At 33.1% G+C, this 22430-nt stretch overlaps 1 long non-coding RNA gene and 1 pseudogene across 8 annotated transcripts; both read right to left on the bottom strand.

Annotated features, from left to right (window-relative positions):
- Positions 1 to 8492: 8492 nt before the first annotated feature.
- On the bottom strand, positions 8493 to 10486 carry LOC108663706 (uncharacterized). 2 transcript variants are annotated; one of them, XR_001929718.2, is made up of 4 exons: positions 10203 to 10486; positions 9892 to 9990; positions 9578 to 9752; positions 8493 to 9346 (listed from the first exon to the last, which is right to left on the bottom strand). It is a non-coding gene; the product is annotated as an uncharacterized LOC108663706 (long non-coding RNA). The 2 variants fall into 2 exon arrangements; XR_016023138.1 differs by having other exon boundaries at positions 8493 to 9752.
- Positions 10487 to 11279: 793 nt separating this feature from the next.
- Positions 11280 to 20749, bottom strand: LOC18586471 (putative disease resistance RPP13-like protein 1 pseudogene; annotated as a pseudogene). Of its 6 annotated transcripts, XR_016023076.1 has the most exons (9): positions 16775 to 20749; positions 15708 to 16406; positions 14270 to 14417; positions 14066 to 14101; positions 13317 to 13429; positions 12700 to 12817; positions 12537 to 12611; positions 12301 to 12377; positions 11280 to 11856 (listed from the first exon to the last, which is right to left on the bottom strand). The product of XR_016023076.1 is annotated as a putative disease resistance RPP13-like protein 1 pseudogene, transcript variant X2 (transcript). The 6 variants fall into 6 exon arrangements; XR_016023080.1 differs by lacking the exon at positions 12700 to 12817; XR_016023075.1 differs by lacking the exon at positions 14066 to 14101.
- Between the last annotated feature and the right edge of the window lie 1681 nt (positions 20750 to 22430).

The raw sequence follows: 22430 nt of genomic DNA, 5'->3' as shown, positions 1-22430 counted from the left end.
CTAGGGAATTAATGTTGTTCATCTAATTAGGTAAGAACATGACACCTAAGACATATAATATAAATATAAATATATAAATATCTATTTATATATATATATATTATATTCACATGATTTAATTTGAGTCGGATCTTTCTAAATTTAGGACATTTTGAATATTGGATCCTTCACTATCAAATTATTTTTGATTTCAGATAATCTAATTTGATAACTCTAAATTTTAAGTTATTTCGATATGTAAGTACTTTTTCTATGTTTTTCGATTATTTTATAGATGTAGTATAACTTGTTTAGAATATAATATTGCTTTATCTTTCTATTAAAATAAAAAGCTATTCAATTTGAAGTTTTTCTGTATATTATTTACGTCAAATTCAATTAACTCAATACAAACAAATTAAAAAAATTTCAAATTGCTTAAAATCACCTTTAATTTTAGAGTTTTTTGTGAAATTTAATTTATTATATTTTAAGTAATAATTAAAAATATATCAAAAAGTAATCAATACATAACTAATGAACGGAACTAAACCCGTCAACACAAAAAAAAAAAGTATAAATTTTGAAAAATAAAATCATGGATTTAAATCACAAATTAATAATATTGGTCATTTGGAAACATTAAAAAAATTTTAAAAAATGTAATCTGAGATAGAATTAAGACTATTTAAGAGTATCAATCATTATTTATAAAATAAAAAAAAAGAATTAATACCGAATATATTTGTTTTCTTCAACAACCGACTGGTTTCGGTTGCCCCACTGAGGAGGTAGGAGAAGAGTCAACCTGAGCATGCCCAGAAAATCCACGTGCAAGAGTGGTTGCCATTTTGGTAGAAGATAATAATATTTTCCAGGTAGTGGGTAACAAAATATTTTGTCAATATTTAAAGGTTTTTATTTAGGTATCAGAAATTATGTCTTTATTGAATATTTCAGATTATATCATGTGACTGGTCGGTGGGGATTTTTATTTTTTTCTTCTTCTTTTTTTGACCAGGGCACCTGCCAGGAAGTAGTTCAAGTGTCCTTTGGTTCATTTAATTTAGTTCCCCAATTTAGGAATTAAAAAAAAAGGGAAGAATCATAAAGGAAATGAAGTCTTTCGATTGCAATTTTCAGTATAATGTTCCTATTACTGGTCCTACCATGGAAAAAGAGAACAAATCCGTATCCTGTTTTAATCATCAGACTATAAATGAGTTTTGTTTTTCAGAGCAACCTTGCGGAAACGGAACATTCACTGTTGAAAACACATGTAAGGATATTCTTCGCTTTCTTGGTTTTCTGGTAGAATAGAGAAGAATAACACAAAACAAGAAACCCTAAATCTTAAACTCTGAAGATTTTTAAGACGATCAATAGTTCATCGTAACGATTTTCAATTCTAATTAATTACAAAGCTTAAGATTTAACATTTATATCATTTATTATCCATTATATAACACTATTACTTAAGATTAGTATAAACAACATTATCTAATTAAGCATAGAGGGGGACTCAAGTTATGGAATGCTAGAGATAGTGACGTTGAGGTCATGTATCAATGAAGCTCCCTCTGAAATGGGATGATGATGCTGACTGGTTTTTGGGGAAATATCAGTTATGGAGCCACTGATTAGACTAACCCAAATGTTTCCTTGGATATGTTGATGGGTCCATTTTTGTTTAAAGAAAAAAATATTGTTTCCATGAAGATAAGGTTTCCTGATGTTATCATTTCCTTGTACTCCACATGATAAAACCAATCTTTTGCTTGGTAAAATTGAGCATGACAAATGGGTTGTTTCACCTCAAATGGGTTGATGAGCAGACATCATAGCAAACTGCTTGCTTCAAATAGAAGTCAATTACTTCTCTCCTCATGCTGCTGCTCATACTACTTTCAGAGTTTGCACAAGATTTTTATTACTATATATTATTTTTATATATTGACAATTTGAGAAGATATATGCTCAGCCTAAGCAGTCATTCTCCCATATTATACGGTGCCACATTAAATAATTTTTCTTTAAAGTAAAGTGTCATCTAAGTATTTATATGTTTCATTGTTTAAAAAAGTTATTTCGGATCTCTTTTTCTAAACTCATACTTAATTAAAAAATATATGGTTTTAATGAAATAATCTCTTTATATATAAACGGTAACGAATTTAAGATTTTGCATAAGGGGTGGTTAAATGGTAATTATATAAGATCATGAATCGAGTTAATGATTTGATTTAAAGTAAAAATTAATTATTTTTAAAATAAAATAAAATTATAAGATAAAAGGTACCTGTCGTCACTTTCTTTGATCCATCGTTATATATAAATTTTCATTCATTCCGATGATATTCCATAAACATGCTAAAAATTGAACTATTGAAAGTACCTTTATTATTGTTTAGTTTGATTTGTATACATAATTTCAGCTTGCTCACCCCACTACTCTACTGCATGTTATGTGTCTCAAGCTCTACACCTAACATAAAATTTTTTCAATAAAAGACGGGTAGGATGTTTTTTAAAAACAAAAAAATCGATTAAATTCATAAATTTTAAAGTGATTATTTTAATTTTTCATATTTCTTTTTCCTTTCCAAGGTAGAATTACCACAAGCAAAGCAAGGAATTATACGCTTCCAACAAATTAATTTAAGGGCCACAAAATTTTAGCCCCAGTTAAGAAGCAAAAGGATGAGTAAAGATTGCATTATTGGTGATTAATTTATTTTCTTGCAAAAATGGATGTGATGTTACGCTTATTTATATATATATATATATATATATATATATATATATATATATATATATATATATATATATATATATATCACTCTCTACAGGTGCACGTGTCAAGCTCTAAATTGGTCCCACGTCTGTGGAGGTACCATTCACATTTCGTGTAAGGTGGGTAAGATTTGCCTTTTAATTTTCCATTTTTGTTTCTTTCTTTCTTAAAAGTTAAATAGTATTCACTCCGTATAATATATTTTGATAAATACTACTAATACTTATATAATTCTTTATTTCAATTTGAATTATTTTCCGTTTTCAATACGTGTCATTATTTTTTATTTACTTTTCAAAATAAAAAAATGAAAAATAATTAATCCTAATAAAAAAAAAAGAGTTCCCAATCCTTATAGTAATTTGCTTTTTGATTACAGTATATTATATAATTTAAGCATTCATGAAAAATTACGTATGTATTATCTATTAAAAAAAGGGTATTTTAATTTTAATTTAAGAAACTTTTTAATATAAATAAGTTGATGAACTGGGCCCCAGTTGGGGTTCGTCTTAAATGTTAAGACTTGAGAGAGTGTGAAAAGGAGTTGCACGTGTGGGTGAAAGCGAGCTCATGGAGCGTCAACGTCACGCTCTTTCAACGATTCTCGCTGTCGGCTCACGTCTACGTCTTCCCTTGGGATCCCTATTATTTTTTTTTTTACTCATTCACCGAGTTTGTCTGACCTGGTTGAGTCAACTCAGTGAAAGACCCAGCATGATCTTGACTCATCATAATCTCGAAAAACGAAAATATCTGGAAAAAAAGGTCATGATATAGTTAAGAAAAACTTAGTTCATAAATTCGATTTAATGATAAGAGTGTATGATTTGGATCATTCATATGATTCTAAAAAAATGTCAGTCGTGATTAGATATATATTAAATAATTGTGACAAACATGTTAATTCCTTATTTAATATATATAATTGAATAATTTTATACCATGAATTTAATTAAGTAATTAAGTGTAATATTTTAACTTATAATTTCATTGAAAATAATTTAAAATCCCAAGTCCATAAATACAAACAAATTGGCATTCACAAAAGGTTTGAATATAAGATTGTTTTAAGCAGCATTTCGTAGCTCACAAGGAGGAGCAGCAGGAGAGTTTAAACCACAAAAGAATTATAGAACAAATCAAGCACTTGGCCGACTCCCTTTACACGCAAGTCATAGCTTTTTTCCTTTTAAGGGAAATGAAAGAAGAAGAGTTCCCTGAATCAAAAGGTCTGATCAGCAAGGAATTTATATCCTGAGGCTGCAGGAAATGATCTAAAATTCACCCAGGTTTAGCATGATTGATCTCATACTTAATCGAAACCCAATTTAGAAAATTAATTACTTTGGGAATTTCTCTCCACCAAAAATTGAATCTGATTAATTAGATCAGAACATGTTATTTTTTGGCAGAAGAAGTGAAATGAAGGCAAGCTGTTATATATTTGTCAAATCGTGTATTATAGTTGCCATAATTATCAAAGAGGAAAATGGTAAAATTTTGTTAGCCAAACAAATTAAATCTGTATGTATCTGGAATAGCAAATACTATGAGACAAGCATTCATTGCTCAGTCTAGCATCTGATACAACCAGAAATAGAATTATTGTGAGAGATAATCAAGCCAAAACCCCAGTTTTTCACCAAACTTTTAGGGCAAAAAGTTTTTACAAAGAAGTTCATAGCTCCATTTTTCATCCTAAAAGCTTTAAAAGCTATTGTTTTCCCAGAAAAATCCTTCTAATTAAGAAACCTTCATTATAAGATCATATAGAGCATCAAAGAAGAAATCTTAGTCATACCAAAGAAAAAAGAATGAAACCCTCATCAAGTGAACCAAAATTTTCAGGGAACTGATTTTCCTGTAATTATATGGAACTATTCTTCTGACATATGATGATGATGATGATGATGATGATCTACACTCTTTCTTTGCCCAAAACTCATAAGAAAATGAACTAAAGAAAGAAAGAAAGAAGAAAAAAAAAGAACCCTTCCTTTTGATGTGTATTCTAATATATATGAACATAGAAACTTCCTTCTAATATAAGCTCTAACTTTGCTCTCTACATTTCTTTTTTTTCTATTTTTGTCTTCAACTGTCACCACATTCATGCCAGCAAACAAGCATGGTGACACACCGCCGGAGAATGTAGAACCTTGCTCTTTGCTCCTTCACCAGCCGGCTGCACCGCCGTCCGAACGCCCTACAAGGGTCTGCCACGTGTCTGTCGCAGAAGCTTCTGTTGCTCTCTTGCTTCATTTCACTGTGTGTGTATATATATAATGATTCGATTTTCCCCACTGTGGTGGTGGAGATGTAGAGAGGAAAAGGGGATTGATTTTTCTAGTAGTAGTTTGTTTGGTGGAGAAGAAGAAAGACTTTTTGGGGTTTATATAAGTTTGATAATGTTTAAGGACACAAATTAATTGGACATCCGAAAAGACAATAATACCCTACTGTATCTTAATGTTTATATCAACGTACTAGGATAAAAGTGTAATTTCGTATTGACCAGATGCTCTGGCATCCATTTTGAAACAAAGGGGTGATTATTATTATTATTTTTTTTTGCAAAAGAAGAAAAGGTGGGAAATAAAGATGGTGGTTAGAGAATAACGAGGTTAAGATTAATAAATTAATAACTATTTAAAAAATGCATATATTTTTGGGTTTCCCAATAATTAAAGGACAAACCTAAGATTTTGGTGAGACTTCCTTTAGATCTTCTTTTGGGGTTACCATTGTTTGACTGATGACTGAATTTGGCTCAAAGGCAAAGCAAGCAAGCGTGTACACTTAAGCACTCGTGTGCTTTGATGGGTTTTTTTTTTTTAAATAATTAGTTATTAGAAAAAAAATAAAAAAAAGTTGCTGCCTCCGTACAATATTTTATTAGTAATAATACATATAAAAGAATTGGTTTAGGATGATGAGACATAAATCTATTTACTTTTGAAATCGAAATCTTTATAAGAAGCCTCAAATCCTTTCGAAATGATATTTTGAGGACAATATAAGATGGCCCCATTTTTTGCTAGAATTTTAAGTTATTTCTGCCTGGAACCTCTTGTTCAAAATGATTGTAATGATTATATGACATTTTTGAATCTCATATCAGTAAAGGTTAACTCAATTTTGATGCTTAGGATTTCAAATTGGCTTGCAATTTTCTTTAGTCTTAGATAAGATATAATATTTGAAAAATTGTTTGAATTATTTATTATTTATTTTTTTATTTTATTACATTTAATCAAACGTTTGTATTTTTATTTTTAATCAAATAAATCTTTATAATTAACAATTGATTAACAATTATTAATCAAAATATCATATCTCATTTTATATTATATGGTATCGACGTGATATATTGATATGTCATAATGAATGATGATATAATATGCTGTTGTAGACAGTGACGGAACTAAGATTTCAAGTTTGAAGAGGCAAAAATGAAAAATTTAACATTTAAAGGGACAAAAATATAAAATTTTTAAAAAATAAAAATAAAAATATGAAATTTTAACATAAAACAAAGAAAAAAAAATTTTGAAATTTTGAAGAGTGGGCCCCTATTAGACCCCCTTCCTCCGCCTCTGGTTATAAATGATGATATAATTATGGAGCATTTTTACCCTTCACCTTAAAAAATGACAAAACTTGATTGAATGTAACTAGAAAATAAAAATTTATTTAAATTTTTTTAGATGGTTCATAAACTATTTAAAACATCACGTCAAACATATTTTTAATTTGCTTTGCAGACACATTTTTTAAATAATCAGTTGAAAGGGTTTTTTTAGAAAAATTTTAAATAAATTTTATTGTATAATTCTTCTCAAGTATTTTTATGAAAATAAACCATATGTTAATTGAAAATTATTCACTTGATACAAACCTTCATATCAATTTCATATTTGAATCTTATCAAATCAGTCAAATTTATAAATAAAAGGAATAGATTTATATAATAAATTTCTTGGACTTAGAAGCAAAAACATAATAATTCATGCCGAAAGGGCAAAGAATACAAGAGTTAGAGGCCAAAGAAGGAAGCCCCCTGTTTTGCTATCAAGTCAACACACATGTTCCCTCTTCTCTAAAGTATTTGGCTTGAGGAAGTACTTGCTTTGGAAGGGACTTGTGATCATCAATAATAACAGAGGGCTTTTTCCTTTTTTTTTTTTTTTATAATTTCCACTAATATATAATAAGTGATCAAATATTTATTTCAAGATGGGTTCATACTATAACCCATGCTTCTTTTTTTTATTAAAAAAAACCGTCATATAGGGTAATTTTTCATATTTAATTTACTATTTCTTGGAATTTTAATATTACAAATGCTTCATATATACTATGTACAAAACAATTCAAGTGTCTAAATCATAGTATGATCTCGCAAGAAGTGTGGATGGGATTTAGTGGACCAAATACTAGATTGATTTCATTGTAAATTGTGATCGTCATAATTTTCGATAACAGTTTCCATGCTTGATGAGTTTCTTTGGGAGTTGTGTGTGAGATTCATGTTTGAATTTTTGACTTGGAAAATTTGGATGGTTTGTTTGGTGGAAATGGGAACTTCAAGACCCAAATATTCTTTTCCACATCATGCCATTATATAATATTAGTTAGTTCACCAGGCCAAGTTTCTAATTTTCTTTTATCAAGAGAGATTTAAACTTTCGACCTTCGTGTCTTGTCCGTTACGGTGGTTGATCGAGGTTCATGTAATACCAATATTACGAAAAAATACTAGTTTAAAAAAAATTATTTTTTAAAAAAAAATATATAAACGTATCATTAAATTAACTTAAATATTTTATATTTATATTAAAGCATTAGAAATAATAGAACTACTAATATACATTTGTACATGAAAGTGCTTTCTAACTTGTTGGATGGGTGAGCTCTGAAATATGGTACTACTACTAGGGATTAAACCTAAAATTAGGCTTTTTATTTATTGGTTTAAACTTTAGATATGAGTGATTTTTCAACATAGTCTCAATTTTTTTTTATCGTATACCTTATAAAATGGCTAGTGAATTCCTACCAACTACCAAGATCTGTTGGATCCTAAGTGGGAATTGTTAAGTGTATCTCAAATCCATTACCAAGCAGACACAAAGTGTAGATTGACTCTATAACTTTATGGTCACCAGCTTTTGTTGGACTTGGATACACTGTTCCCCAACCTTGCAATCGAAGAAATGGAAATCATTCCTTGATGACATTTATATATGATTGGAGTTTGTCTGCCACAACTTGTAGGGTTGTTGCCCTCATCTAATGGCCATGGAAGATCTTCTCACCCATTTCTTTTTGTTCAACATTTGATTCTTTTCATGTTTATAAATCTTAAATCATGAATGATTTTGTGTTGCATGCCTAAATCCAACAATTATTTCGAAGTTTAAAGCTTTGGATATGTAAATTAGGGTATGAACTCAACATAGATTTTCATAGTGTGAACAAACATAGGATTTGATTGGGAAAAAAGAATTGTATGGTTTTGTCAGAGACCGACAAGGAAATTTGACACTTATGCTTGCCTTCACTCTGCCAATTTGCTTAGAGAAAGCAAATTTTGATTTTTAATCATCAATGAGGCAACCGGCTACAACCCCAAATGCACTCTACAGCTCATATCATCTTTGCAGAAACCTCCCAAGGCCAGGCTGAGCAACCTGTTTTAATTATTTTCCCCATATTTGCCATTAATCCACAGTCTATCACCAATTAAGGATAGTCTAAAATCCTAGATAACCATTGCCTCCCAGGGAAGAAATGGAAAAAGAAAATATAAACTACATTCTGTTTCATGTTTAATTTTCATGCAAGTAAAGCATTGCTCTGGTTTGTCTTTTATATAGTCTTTGCCAGATGCCCAAGTCAAAATTGCTATGTTTCGGCTTATATTATAGCAATGTCTTTTCCTGAATGGTTGGGCTACCCATCTATGGTTAGCTCAAGTTTTTACATACTTAACCAACTAAATTAGTTGATACTTTGACTAATAACCATTTCACTTGGTTTTTGAGTTTGTTGGCCCATATCAGTTGATACTCAGACTAATAAACTACAGGATGGATGCCTCAAGAACATGAAAAAACTTCCAACAAAATCAAGAACAGGATTTTGCCCATATATGCTTCACATAAGCATTTCAATTTCGGTTCTGCATGCAGGATATGTTTGAAAGGGCCTTCTTCCCTACCTCTCTGCTGTTGAATGTGTTGGTGCTGTTCTTTACGTTCGAAAAGGCCTGCGTGGAACGAACTGGAGGTTGTGATTTTTATTGACCTCTTACAGTTCAGAAATCCAAGAAAGTCTATGAACAATGTAAGATGATCCTCTATGTTGTTTTGCCAATCCAAACTTTGAAATGAAGCAGATAGAAGAACTAGCTGCAAAGAGACTCAACTTGTATCTGTAGCTAGTAGTAGACCATTTAAAATTCTCATGGTGCATAAATCTAGAAAAATCATCAAAGCTTCTTCTTTGTCACCTCCAGAACAAAGTAGATTGGATGCAGAAGGAACTTAACTGACTGGCAAAAATTAACTGTAATTTGGAACAAATTTATCAGAAGTAACAAGAAGCAACGCCATTTTTTTACAGATTATGTTACTGCTGGCCATTTTTTTGCAACGCCAGCCTTTGAGTCGGATCCTAGGCTTTCTTTGCCAGGTTCCTTCTCCTTTTGTGTAATTGGGTTCATCCCTTTTCATATGAATAAACCCTTCCTTAACTTTCAAAAAAAAAAAAAAACAAGAAGCAACTGGTGAACCATACCTCAAATAGCAACTGGCAGCTTGGAACATAAAGCACAATAATTGAAGATCATTAGTTGCAGGTCCTTTTTATTTTTATTTTTTCCTCCAATAAGCACATGTCACCTCCTGTATTAGGAAATATAACTTCCAGCACTAACCAGAAAAGCATCGATGTTCACCTTAAGTATTTGTGCCTGACATTAGTAAAGCAATCATGTCACATATGATCATTAGTTGCATGTTCAGCTTCAAACTAGTCTGAAACTTCCTAAAAAAGAATCTTCAACATTTTCATAGTAATAACAACAATAATAAGTAATCGGTGCAACTTACCTGCTTTGATTTGTTGTAGGTCCTTTGCCAGCTTTCATCAAGTTTTGAGTTATTGAGATCTTCAGACTCTGATAATACATCTTAATAACTAGAAAAACTCTGAAAGGATCATAGAAACAGCATTAAAATTAAGTAATTAAGCAATTCCGAGCCACCATTGATAAGGGAAAATAATGGAAATTACCAAGTCATAATACAGTAGTTTAAAATGTGCACCACAATGAAAACTTATAGACAAAAGGAACAATGAACTGTCCAAGTCTAGTTCATGTGATCACAAAGCTGTCAATATATGTGGAAAAACGACGTACCTGCATTACAGTTGTTTGATCCTGGGATTCCTACCTGCTCGAAGAGCTTCAGTAGCAATCTCATCTAAGAGGTCCTCCGCATCAGCATGTTTAAGCTCAGCAAGCCAATCTTGTCAACATCCTCTGCATCCAAGATGTCAAGAGAACCCATCCTGTCAAACAGAACTCGGTTTGAAGCAGAGAGAAAAGCTCCACCAACTAAGGCCTCGGTCATGTCTCTTTGTTTTTTTGCAGCAGAGGGATCTGAAGAAGATGAAAGTAAGTGACTGCAAAGGAATTGTTTCTGTGCTTAATTCAGCAATTGTTTCATCAGATTAGAGAAAGTCAACTTTGATCATTGTAGCCGAAGTAGTATAGTATGTTTCTTTGAGACAGCTTCTTTTAGTAGGAAATTCTACAGGGAAACAGATGCTTCTCATATTTTTCATTCATTTATGATTTTATTCCATTCAAAAGAATTTCTCCTGGTAATTGGATAAATTCATTCCAGTCTATTTCTTGATTTGGAATTTTCTCAAAAGCATGATGATTCGTTGAACAGAATGCTTCAAATATATAAAAATTTACTATAAGCTAGCTATCAGCATAAAACATAGAAAATACAAGCCGGATTCTTAAATTATTTTTTCAGCAGCAATTTCCATAGGAAATTACAGAGGAGCAAAACACCGCAAAAAAAATTAAAAAGCATTGTCTTGGAAATTTTATTTAAGAATGTATGAAAGTTACTTTTCAAAGGTTAAAGCTTTAGATATATCTGTAATTGAAGGCATGAACTCAACATAGTTTTCATAATGTGAACAATGACAAGGAATTTGATACTCAGAGTCAGACCTGCTTTCACTCTGCAAATTTGCTTAGAGCAAGCAAATTGTTTTCTCAATGTCAAAAAGTACATCCATAGCTTATGGTAGATAATTTAATGTACGATCATTGGTTCCAAGCTGGTTGAACTTTTAATTACATTAAAATATTTCACTTCACTTAAAGTTGTTCATAGCTTAGCATTCAACCAAGTAGGCAAACAACTTAAAATTTGCTTCACTTCTACCTTTTATCGCTCAAAAACAAAATAAATAAATAAAGATAATAGAAAAAACTGCATTTGAATGGATGAAAAACAATGATAATACAAGATAATGTCTTCAAAGCTCCAACTATGTAGAGTCATTTGGGCCATGATGTTGCCAAAACTGTACATGCAATTAACAATTGAACAGGGAAAGAAAAATGTAATTGTACGGGTAAAACGCAGCATGCAATTCACACCTGACTTCAAACAAACATTACTGACCACCAGACCTTATCATGTATAAGAACAGGATTTTGCCCATACATGCATACAGAATGCGTATTGAAAGGCCTTCTTCCTTACTTTCCTATCCCTCCTTTCTGTTGAATGTGTTGAGCACTACTTGCGTTTCAAAATGCCTGCCTGGCATGGACTGGATGATGTAGTTGTTATTGACGTGGAGTTGATTTCCTTATCGTCCACCAACTTGAAGTCTACCAGTAATGTATGATCATCCTCTATATTGCTTTGACAAAGCCCAAATTTGAAATGAAGCATCCTGAACTTGCTGCAAAGACATTCAACCTCCAGCTGTAGCCAGTAGTAGACCACTCAAAATTTTCATGTAATTGGTGCCTATATCTTGAGGAAAGTAAGCTTCTTTGTTAGCTCTAGAACAAAGTAAATTTGGATGCTAAAGGAACTCAACTAAATGAAAATAATTAACTCAAATTTGCAACAGAATTTCAGAAGTAATAGGAAGCAAGGGATGATGCATCCCTCAAATAGTAACTGGTAGCCTAGAACAGTTAGCATGACTGCAATTGAAGAGAACAAGTTGCAAGTCTACTTTATATCTGAGGAAGCACAAGTCACTAACTAGTGAAGCATCAATGCTAGCCTTAGTTGTGCTTGACATCCGTAGAGCAACCACAAAAGTATTTGTATGAGTTACAAAATTTCTTCTAATAATTGTAACGTGTAGTTAACCTAGTTGCCATAGCTTTTGAACTTCAAACTAGCATAAAATTTCATTAAAAAAGGACCTTCACAATTTTGATAATCATAATAAGTGGCATGCGTTACCTGCATTTGATTTCTTGTACATAGCTTTGTAGGTCCATTAGTGGAAGACCAAGAGAAGAATATACTGGACATGATATCTGTTAAGAATGTTGTAAAATACTTTTTAATTAGCTACAAAGAATCAAAGAGACAACAAATAGCAAGTGATGAGACATGGCTTGGGACTAGTTTTAAGCCTAATGGTACAATGAAAAGCACATCTTTGCAGAGTAAACCAACAGAAAGCATAGGCTTACCCTGCCTTCATCATGTTTCTGAGATACTGGACCTTCTTCAAACTTTGATAGTACATCTCAATAACTTGAAAAGCTCTGAAAGGATAAATGAAACAATATTAAAGAGAACTAAGCAATTCAGAGTCTACCACAACGAAAACTTATAAAGACAAGGAACAATGACCTGTCCAACTTTAGTCATTTGCTCACAAGGTTGTAAATTTTACAGAGAATTGGGTGAAATCTTGCCACTCTCCCTCTTGATGCCATGATATTAAGGAGAACTAAGCAATTCATAGTCACTGTTGAAAGAGAAAATAATAAAAATCACCTAGTGATATATAATATGACAGTGCAAAATGCCTACTTCAATGAAAACTTATGGAGACAAGGAACAAGGACCAGTCCAACTTTAGTCATTTGATCACAAGGCTCTAAATTTTTCAGAGAATTGGGTGAAGTCTTGCCACTCTCACTCTAGAAGCCACAATATTAAAGAGAACTATGCAATTCAGAGTCACTGTTGAAAGGGAAAATACTGAAAATCACACAGTGATGATATAATATGAACATGCAAAATGTCTATTTCAATGAATACTTATGAACAACATCTAAATCTGCTGGAAACCATGCAATATTAACATTCACTTTTCTGGTATGAAGTGATTATCATATCCAAGAACATTCATGTGAAGTGAATACCCTAAATTGTTCGCTGTTTGTAAAGTTGAGAAGAATTTGAATTGTTGTTTTGCAGAAAAAAAATGTCATTGTGAATTGAAAGAAAGAGAAGGTACTGACATTTTCTCCATTTTGACAACTAAAGCTTGTTTCGCAAGTACTTGATGCCAATATTCTTTGCCTTTCTCACTTCAGTGAATGGAGGCCTATTGCACTTCTTCTCTGTGCACAACCTATAAATGCACAAATGAATATACAACAAAGTCAACGAAAGAATACCAAATGAATTCAGAAGTGAAACAAACTAAATCTCCTAATTTGCATGAAGCAAAGGACAATATTTTCATGTTAACACAGGAATGTGTGCATGTTGATAGAAGAAAATATGAAGTTCTGAAAGACAACCGAATGGTAGTCCTCATAGATAATGGTGACGTTTCTTCAAGCTGCAGTTTTCTGTAATGCATGTAACTTAAAATTTGAAATATTTTTGTAACAAGTTATAACATGTTATATGCATCAAAAGTTCAGCAATATATCTTCCATTTTTCTAAAAAAAAACACGGGAATGTATGTAAATAAAATTTCGTTAGTGATGCATAATAATCAATTACTGAGAAAAGTTTCTTGATCCATTGTATAGGCTGAATTTAAAACAAAACAAAAGACTACCAAGTTAGGTTACCATCTTAAAACATGGCTTCTCTTTCTTCAACTTTTTAATTTAGAATAATAAGAGAAATGTGTTAAACAGAACACGCCAGCAAGTCTTCAGAAAGATTGCAAGAAATTTGAGAATGATACCGTGCTTGTTTACCACAGTGGCTAATACAAAACCCCTAAAATTTGGCAACATAAAGATAAAATACCTGGTAAGAAATCATAAGATATGTAACAGATATGATCTGCAGTAAACCAAATACACATCATGTGAAAGAAAGTTCCATAATGCGCAACAGTAAATGAATCAAAGGCACATGATGCTGGGAAAATATGGAAAATGATGTTAAAATGAAACAAGAAAAGATAAGCTCATTATTAACACAAATAATAACAAGTGCAAATAATAATACCAGAGTGAATTAGGGAGCTATCCAACTCTTCATAGGAATGACACCATACTAGTTCCCTGACTTGGGAATATTGCATTCCCTCATTTTCACCTTGTGCAGATTTGTCCTAGTTAGTGTTCAGGACAGTGTGGAAGAAGAGAGAAGATTCCTGGTTACACGCAGCAAACCAAAGTCAGCCTACTCTGATTCATGGATTATGCAATTGGAAGTTAACCTACAATCTGCCCCTATTCATTATCCTCAAGTTTCATTGGAAGGGCAGGACCTCGATTAGCTTAGGACAGTCTTAAGTAAAGCTCTTCAAGATGAGAAAGTGCCCCCACATCTTCATTGTTTTCAGAAAAAACCCGTTACTGCCATTTATAGAGTTGTCAAATCCTTAAGGCTTCATTTTGAAACAAGTACTCTGAGAGGGTGAATTTGAATTTGATTTGTTCTTTATTTTTGAGAGGATGAGTTTGTTCTTCAATTTTATATTGAGGTGTTGTAATTCACTACTTGAGAAATATTATGAATCCATGTATTTGAGTATAATTATATAACTCATATATTCATGAGTATTATGACATATTTCTACTACAGATGAAATCCCAATCCATCTTCTCAAGTGTAAAATTCCAAAACAATAAGAGCAATGTGAGCAATTCTGCAATGACAACAAAATGAAGGAAAAGAAAAAGTAAAATAAATAAACAGCACAATTCACAGCTCATACCGTAACAGACATGCAAAGGAATTATAAGGAAATACGAAAACATAGTACACAAACCTTCTGCCTTAACAACCAATAAAGGCACAAATGAATATACTATAAAGTCAATGCAAGTACACCCAATGGATTCAGAACTAAAACAAACTACATGTCAGGATTCACAAGTAGAGGAAAATTTTCACAATATCACAGGGATGTGGGTGAATAAAAATTCTGTGTTAGGGATGTATAATGATCAATTATTGACTATTAAATTACTTCATCCATTATGAAAGTTGGAATTGAAAAGGGAAATAAAAAAAAGGAAAGCCAGCCTGGTTTCAATCATATCTGAAAATACAGCCTCTCTGTCTCCAGCTTTTTAGTTAATAACAATACAAAAATTCCGTTCAACAGAGTAGGGAAGCTAGTCTTCAGAAAGATTGCAAGAAATTTGAGGTTGATGCCATGCATGTGGATCACAATAGCGACCACAAGATTGTCGCAAAAAAACCTCAAATTTGGCAAGAACATAAGGATGAAAAGTCTGGTAAAAATCAATGAGATAAGTTACAGCAATGATCACTATATGCAGTCTACCAAATAGACATATGCGAAAGAAGGTTCTAGAACATGCAAGTAAACCATGGCAAATTAAGTTGGGCAAAATATGAAAACTGAAGTAAAAATGAAACATAAAAACACGAGCTCATAATTAACACTAACAAGAAGGATGCATAAGGATACCAGAGTGAATTAGGGAGCTATCCACCTCTTCATAGGAATGACACTAATAGTTCCTTGAGTTGGGAGCATTGTAAATCTCTAATTTTTCACCTTGTGCAAACAACAAAGCATTCCCTAAAAAAGTAGTGAATAAGATTCAACCAACTCCAATTTCATGGATTGCTGCAATTGGAAGTTAACCCACAAAATGCCTGAATGCATCACTTTCAAGTTTCATCAAAAGGGCAACACCTCGATTAGCTTAGGATCCATAGTCACTACCAAGGAGTTAGGAAAACCCTCAAAGAGAAAGATCTTCCAAAAGGAGCAGTCGCCCTTTTTGTTTGAGAAGCTCTTAAACTGATTGAAACATGGTAAGGAAGACAGTGCCTCTGGTATGAACTAGAGAATATGGCAGTTGCCGATCAAATACTGTACAAGAGAAGGAAAGGGTTGAAGTCCTTGTTCTTTATTGGTTTGAAATCTGTGCACATCCTTGTTGTTGCTCTAGCTAGCAAATATCCAAATTTGAAATGAAAAATGCAGTGCTTGATGCAAAGCAGTGAAACTTTATATAATTTTTCATGGAGAGGATTCTTGGATAGAAAAATGAGCTCCTGAAGCTACAGGCTAAGACAAATCATGCAAGAGGAACTTCATTTGGATGACAATCATCAACTAGAATTTGCAACCAACAGCTAGAAGTAAGGTGCCAGCAGCCTGTAAAACAATTTACAGCAAATTAGGCATCAGTTGCAAAATTTAATTCTACCTAAAAGCCCAAATGTACAAGTTAACCCCTGTATTAAGAAAGAAACTATGGCAAATAAATTAAACACAAGATGAATAATAAACAACACAGTTCATGACTAAACTATGACAAACATCAAAGACAAGGAAAACCTTGCGAATACCACTAATGAACACAAAAAAGAAAAAGAAAAAGAAAAAGAAAAATGAAGACACTGTATACAAATCTGAATTAATTTAATAATTTTTTAAAAGAAAAGTCAATAAATAAACAAGTAACGTATATAAAGAATGGACAAGGGCTATTGAAATTAAATGATATTGACTGGATGGAGTACCTGAGTGAGATTGCATTAATTATGCCAAAAGGGCCTCTTTCATAATGAGTTCATCGTCAATCCAAATGATAGGAATGGGGAGCCTCTTTACCGGCATGGATTGGAGCTCTGGACATTTTGAGATACGCAATTCGCGAAGAGAGGTGAGGTGTTGAAAGCCCTCGTAGTCCAAAAACTTAAGATTTGGAAGATTGCAAACCTTTAGACGAGTAAGAGAAGAGGGCAGCAGATGTTCATCTGGAAAAGACTCTATCTCTTCTGCATCATGGATTTCGAAGGTCGTAAGTGAAGGGAGTGTTTCCAAACCCCAATCCTTCCTGCCCGCAATTAGCTTTTCACTTCTTCCAATTGTAATATTTTTTAATTTGGAGGGTAAACCCTCTTTTGGAAATGACTCAATTTCTGGACACTTGAATATTGACAATAACACAAGGGATGGAAAGAGGGATTGCATTTGCTCAGGCAATGAATTCAAATTTTTGCAATCGGAAAGATTAAGTGATTTCAAATTGGTGGCAGAAAAGCCCTCTTCGGGAAAAGATATAAAATTAGGGCAGCACTTAATTTTAAAATACTTGAGACATGGGAGATGCGGGTGAGGGCCCTCTAATGCAAGAAATGACTTCAAGTCTTCATCTGATTTGATATAAAGATCATTTAGCTTAGGTAATGAACCTATTCGAATCGACTTCAAGCCTTCGCATGAACGGATTTGAAGATTATTTAGCTTAGGTAATGATCCTATTGAGGAAGATTCCAGTAGATGATCGCTGACGTCAAGCATGCTCAAGCGTTCAAGGGATGTATACAAGAGAATTTTGGAATAATCCAACGCATTACAATGATTGATCCGCAATTCCTTTAGCGTAGTAGGTAGACTACCTTCAGGAAGAGATTTGAGGCCATTACAATACCACATTTCCAACTTTTCAAGATGAGTGCAGTGTCTCACCATCTGTTCCAATATGGAATCATTGATATTCGAATCGTTTATATTCAACTGAGATATCTTCAAATTTCGAAGCCCACAAGCAAATGGCTCCCATTGCAATGCATCGCATTCCTGTAAGTCAAGTTCGGACATGCTTGGTGCCCTTGGAAGCAAGCCTCCAAGCTTCCCACATCTCACAACCTTTAGTTTCATTAAAGAAGGGAGGTGTTTGGGCAAAGACTTGGTTAACTTGGGACAATCTTCTATGTATAACTTTTGGAGAAGAGGGAAAGCTCCGTCATTCAAGCAAAACCATTCTTCCCACTCTGACATATCTGCGAAACTTAGAATTTCAAGAGATCCAAATGGTTTACTCGAAGCATCACCCTGCCCATAGAACTCATCACCCACTGTTACTGCTTCAGAAAACCCACTTATGGAGAGAGACTTCAAAGATGATAATCGCCCAAGCGGAGGCAAGAACAAGCAAAATTTACAACCCCTCAAGTGCAAAGATACTAGATTCGAGAAGGAAGAATGCCCTACCCATTCCGGGAATCTTGTACCTCTATAAAACTCAATAGCAAGATGCTCCAAGTTTGTGTGAGGCTCCAGTTGTTCAAGTATTTCTCTATCATGCTTTGAATCATCATTAGTATGACAATCCTCACTCCATTTCAACTCCAACTCCCTAAGGTTGATCTTCTCCTTCGAATTGGCATCTTTGGCATCCCTATGGCAAACAACATTTTGTAAATTTGAAATGGCAAGTCTTCCACGTAGATTCTTGAGCTTTCCCAACTCACTTATGCTTGAACCTTTTTGCTCACCCAAAACAAAATCTGTTAATATTTGAAGATCTTTCAATTTATCCATTCTTGGTGGCATCCTTACTAACTTGGTACCCCTGATATCAAGATGATGCATGTTGATCAATCTTCCCACATCTTCAGGCAACTCAACAAGCTTTTCGCACTCAAATAAGAGTAATGTTTGCAAATTATACAATGTAGTCAAAGAGTTAGGTAACCTTTCAATTGAAGTTTCAGATAGATCCAAATAACGTAGCTGTTTTAATTTTCCAATTTCTTCTGATAACTCATCGATATTATGATAATGAGCCAAAGAAAGTACTCGTAAGGATCTAAATTTTATAATCAAATCATCCATTATCGCATTGGTAACATAACAACCCCATGCCCATGACTCTAAAGTTAAGAATGTATGCAAACCTTTTGCTTCAGCTAAAGCCTCAAATCTTTTAAGTATATCGTATTCTTCTTGGACATTAGAGAAATAACGGGTCCTTTTAGTTATTTTACATGAAAATCTATCACCACTGTCCAATCTACAAATGAATTCTCCGGATACAGATTTTGCTAAGTCACTAATTAAGTCATGCATGACAAAGCAAGACTTATTCCCACTTAATTGTTGAAAAAATGACCTGGATGTTAAATCTTTGAAATACTCATTTCCTCGATCCTCCATGTTTACAACTTCTCCGGAATATGCTAAAAAATCTTCAGCCATCCATAACCGAATGAGTTCTTCCTTTCTAAATTCATAATCTTTAGGAAAAATTGAACAATATGCAAAACAACGCTTTAAATGGGAAGGAAGATAATAATAACTTAATCTGAGTGCTGGAAGAATATCATCTGTTATGTCCCACAAACTGCTGTTTAATACTTTATTCCAATCCTCAACATCTGTTCTACAACGAAGAAGACCCCCAAGTGTTTTTGCTGCTAAAGGGAGGCCTTTGCATCTTTTAGCAATTGCTTCGCCGATTTCCTTCAAATTTGGAGACATGGTTGGGCTTGTATTAACAAATGCATGTTTTGCAAATAACAACCAACAATCATCATCAGATAAGATATTAAGATGATAAGTTGGAACACTCCCCATAATGCGTGCAACCTCTTGATTACGTGTTGTTACAACAATCTTGCTGTTTTTCGCCCCAGAATTGAAAGGACTTCTCAACTCTTCCCAATCAACATATTTCTCGTTCCAGACATCGTCCAAAACAAATAGAAACTTCTTTCCCAACAGCTTCTCCTTTAGTTTAAGCTGAAGCTGATTTAGGTTCTGACTACCATCACTGCTAGAAGTGATTTCTTCAAGAATGGTTTTGGTTACCCTTAAAGCATCAAATTCCTCTGAAACACACACCCATGCTTTGACGTCAAACCATTCCTCCACTCTCTTATCATTGTAGATCAATTGTGCAAGGGTGGTTTTACCAACCCCGCCCATACCCACTACTGGAATCACATCGATCAGATTTGCACTTGCATATTCTGGGTTCAGCAACTCCATGATCGCCTCTTTTTCATCATTTCTACCACAAACAGCGGATTCATCCACCAGAGAAGTTGCAGGTGGTCTTTGAAATGACTTTTCTCCTCTACTTTCTTTTAAACCCAGGATGTCTTTTTGGTTGACTAGATATTCAAGTCTCTCAAGGATTTCTTCTAGCTTAGATCCCATCCCCCTATTGAAAGGATTGACAGAAGAGAAAAAGCTACATACCTGCTTTGCAGTACTAGTTTGATCCTCGGATTCCAACCTGCTTCGAAGAGCTTCGGTAGCGATCTCATCAAGGAAGTCTTCGGCATCATAAACAGCATCTTTGAGTTCATCAATCCAGCTTCTCACGTCTGGGTCCTTAACCTGCCTACTTTCAGCATCATTCAGCACTGCATTAACTGACATCAGGGCAGGCTTCAGTTTCTTCAGCAGCCCATCTTCAAGGCTCTTTCCCTTGATAAGGTTCAAAACATCCCGAGAAGCAATCCTCTCAACCAGCACCTCAATGGAAGCAGAGAGAAAAGCTTCACCCACCAAAGCCCCTGCCATGTTTTTTTTTTTTTTTGGTAAGAACGATTTGAAGAAGATCGAAGAAAGTGATTGGAAACAATGGAAAGGAGAGTGCGTAAAATCAAGTGAAAGACCAAGAGAGCTTTAAGTCAAGCCTTAATGCAATTGCTTGGGTGATGACCCTGAGTATTTTCAAGAACCTTACCGTGACTTTAGTTATGACCACTAAATTTCAATATTATATTGATTAAAATATCTTGCACGTACTGATGGCTTACAGTGCAATTCCTCGGTTACCTTCATCATATTGTTTCCCATCGTTTAAAATGAAAGGCTCCACAAGGTGGGAGCCATGCGCATTAATTTTTAATTCTTTCATACTAAACTCCAAAGCACAGGTTTCAAAAAAAAATTTAATTAATTTGGAGCGGAAGAATCCTATGCCAACGAGCACTACTATTTTGACTGGGAGACACCGGTTTTAACTATAAATCAACGCGATCTGAACAACTTAATTTACAAGTTAATACTATTATTTCTTTTTTTATTAAAAATTTTAATTATTTCTTTTGTTATGCATTTGACCAAGAAAAGTATAATTAGATTCATACCTTTATATTTACCTAAACTAGAGTTACAAAAAAAAATGATTTAGATCACTCGAAATCGATTTGGACCAAGAATTAATTTTGAATAAATGCTATTAAAAATTAATCAGATGTTATAAAATGATAACTCATTTGTTTCCAACTATGAAGTTTGATTACAAACTGATATGTGAATCAGTCCAAAAGTTGATCTTCCTAATTAAGCTAGTTGATCTTTAATGGATGATGCAGAAAAATATGTTAATGGAAACTTATTACCTATATTTTACTCGTCAACTTATTTTAATTCTAACTAGATTTTGTCAACTAGTGGTTTTCGATTTTATTTTATTTTTAATAAAAAATCAACGGCCTCAATAGTATGAAAAGAAAAGAGAAAGTAGCAAAAAGAAGTAAGCAATTTGGAGTTACAAAATGGGAAGGGAATGAAGGAAATTGTTGGGTGTCTCTCATAATCATTTCCAAGCAAACAAATGGGTAAGGTTGCTTCTATTTGGCTTGCACGCTATTTCTAGAGATTATAAATCAAATCATTCCTTTATGAGATAAAGGGAAACAAGGTTGTCTGCCTCATGCATGGTATTCAAACCCAATTTTCCCTTTTTCAACATTTGGATCTTTTTGTATTTTCAATCAAGAATGAATTTATGCTGCAAACATAAATCCTACAATTATTTCAAAGGTTAAAGCTTTAGATTTATATGTAATGGAAGGCATAAACTCCACACAGTTTTTATAATGTGAACAAAGACAAGAAATTTGATACTCATTCATACCTGCTTTAACTCTGCATATTTGCTGAGAGAAAGCAAAATTATCTTTAAATTAAATGTCAAAGGGTCCATCCATATATAGCTCATGGTAGACAATTTAAATGTATGATCATTGGTTCCAACCCAGTTGAATTTTTAATTACATTAAAATATTTTATCTACTTAACTAAAAATTAGTTTAATACTTTCATTATAACTAACCAATTCACTATGAGCTTAGCATTCAACCAAGTTGGCAAACAACTTAAAATTTGCCTCACTTCTACCTTTTAGCACACAAACAAAATAAATAAATAAAGATAATAGGAAAAAATGCATTTGAATTTTGGATGAATGGAAAAACAATGATAATACAAGATAATGTCTTAAAAGCTTCAATTAAGTGGAGTCATTTGGGCCATGATGTAGCCAAAATTGTAGAAGCAATTAACAATTGAAATGAAGTCAATTTCCTTATCATCCACCAATATGCAGTCTACCAATAATGCATGATCAACCTCTTTGTTGCTTTGACAAGC

Source organism: Theobroma cacao, chromosome 10 (genome assembly GCF_053813885.1).
Source record: "Theobroma cacao isolate CCN51 chromosome 10, ASM5381388v1, whole genome shotgun sequence".
Taxonomy (NCBI): domain Eukaryota; kingdom Viridiplantae; phylum Streptophyta; class Magnoliopsida; order Malvales; family Malvaceae; genus Theobroma; species Theobroma cacao.
Note: the sequence above shows the minus strand (reverse complement) of the source record. Positions and strands in the feature narration are given on the sequence as shown.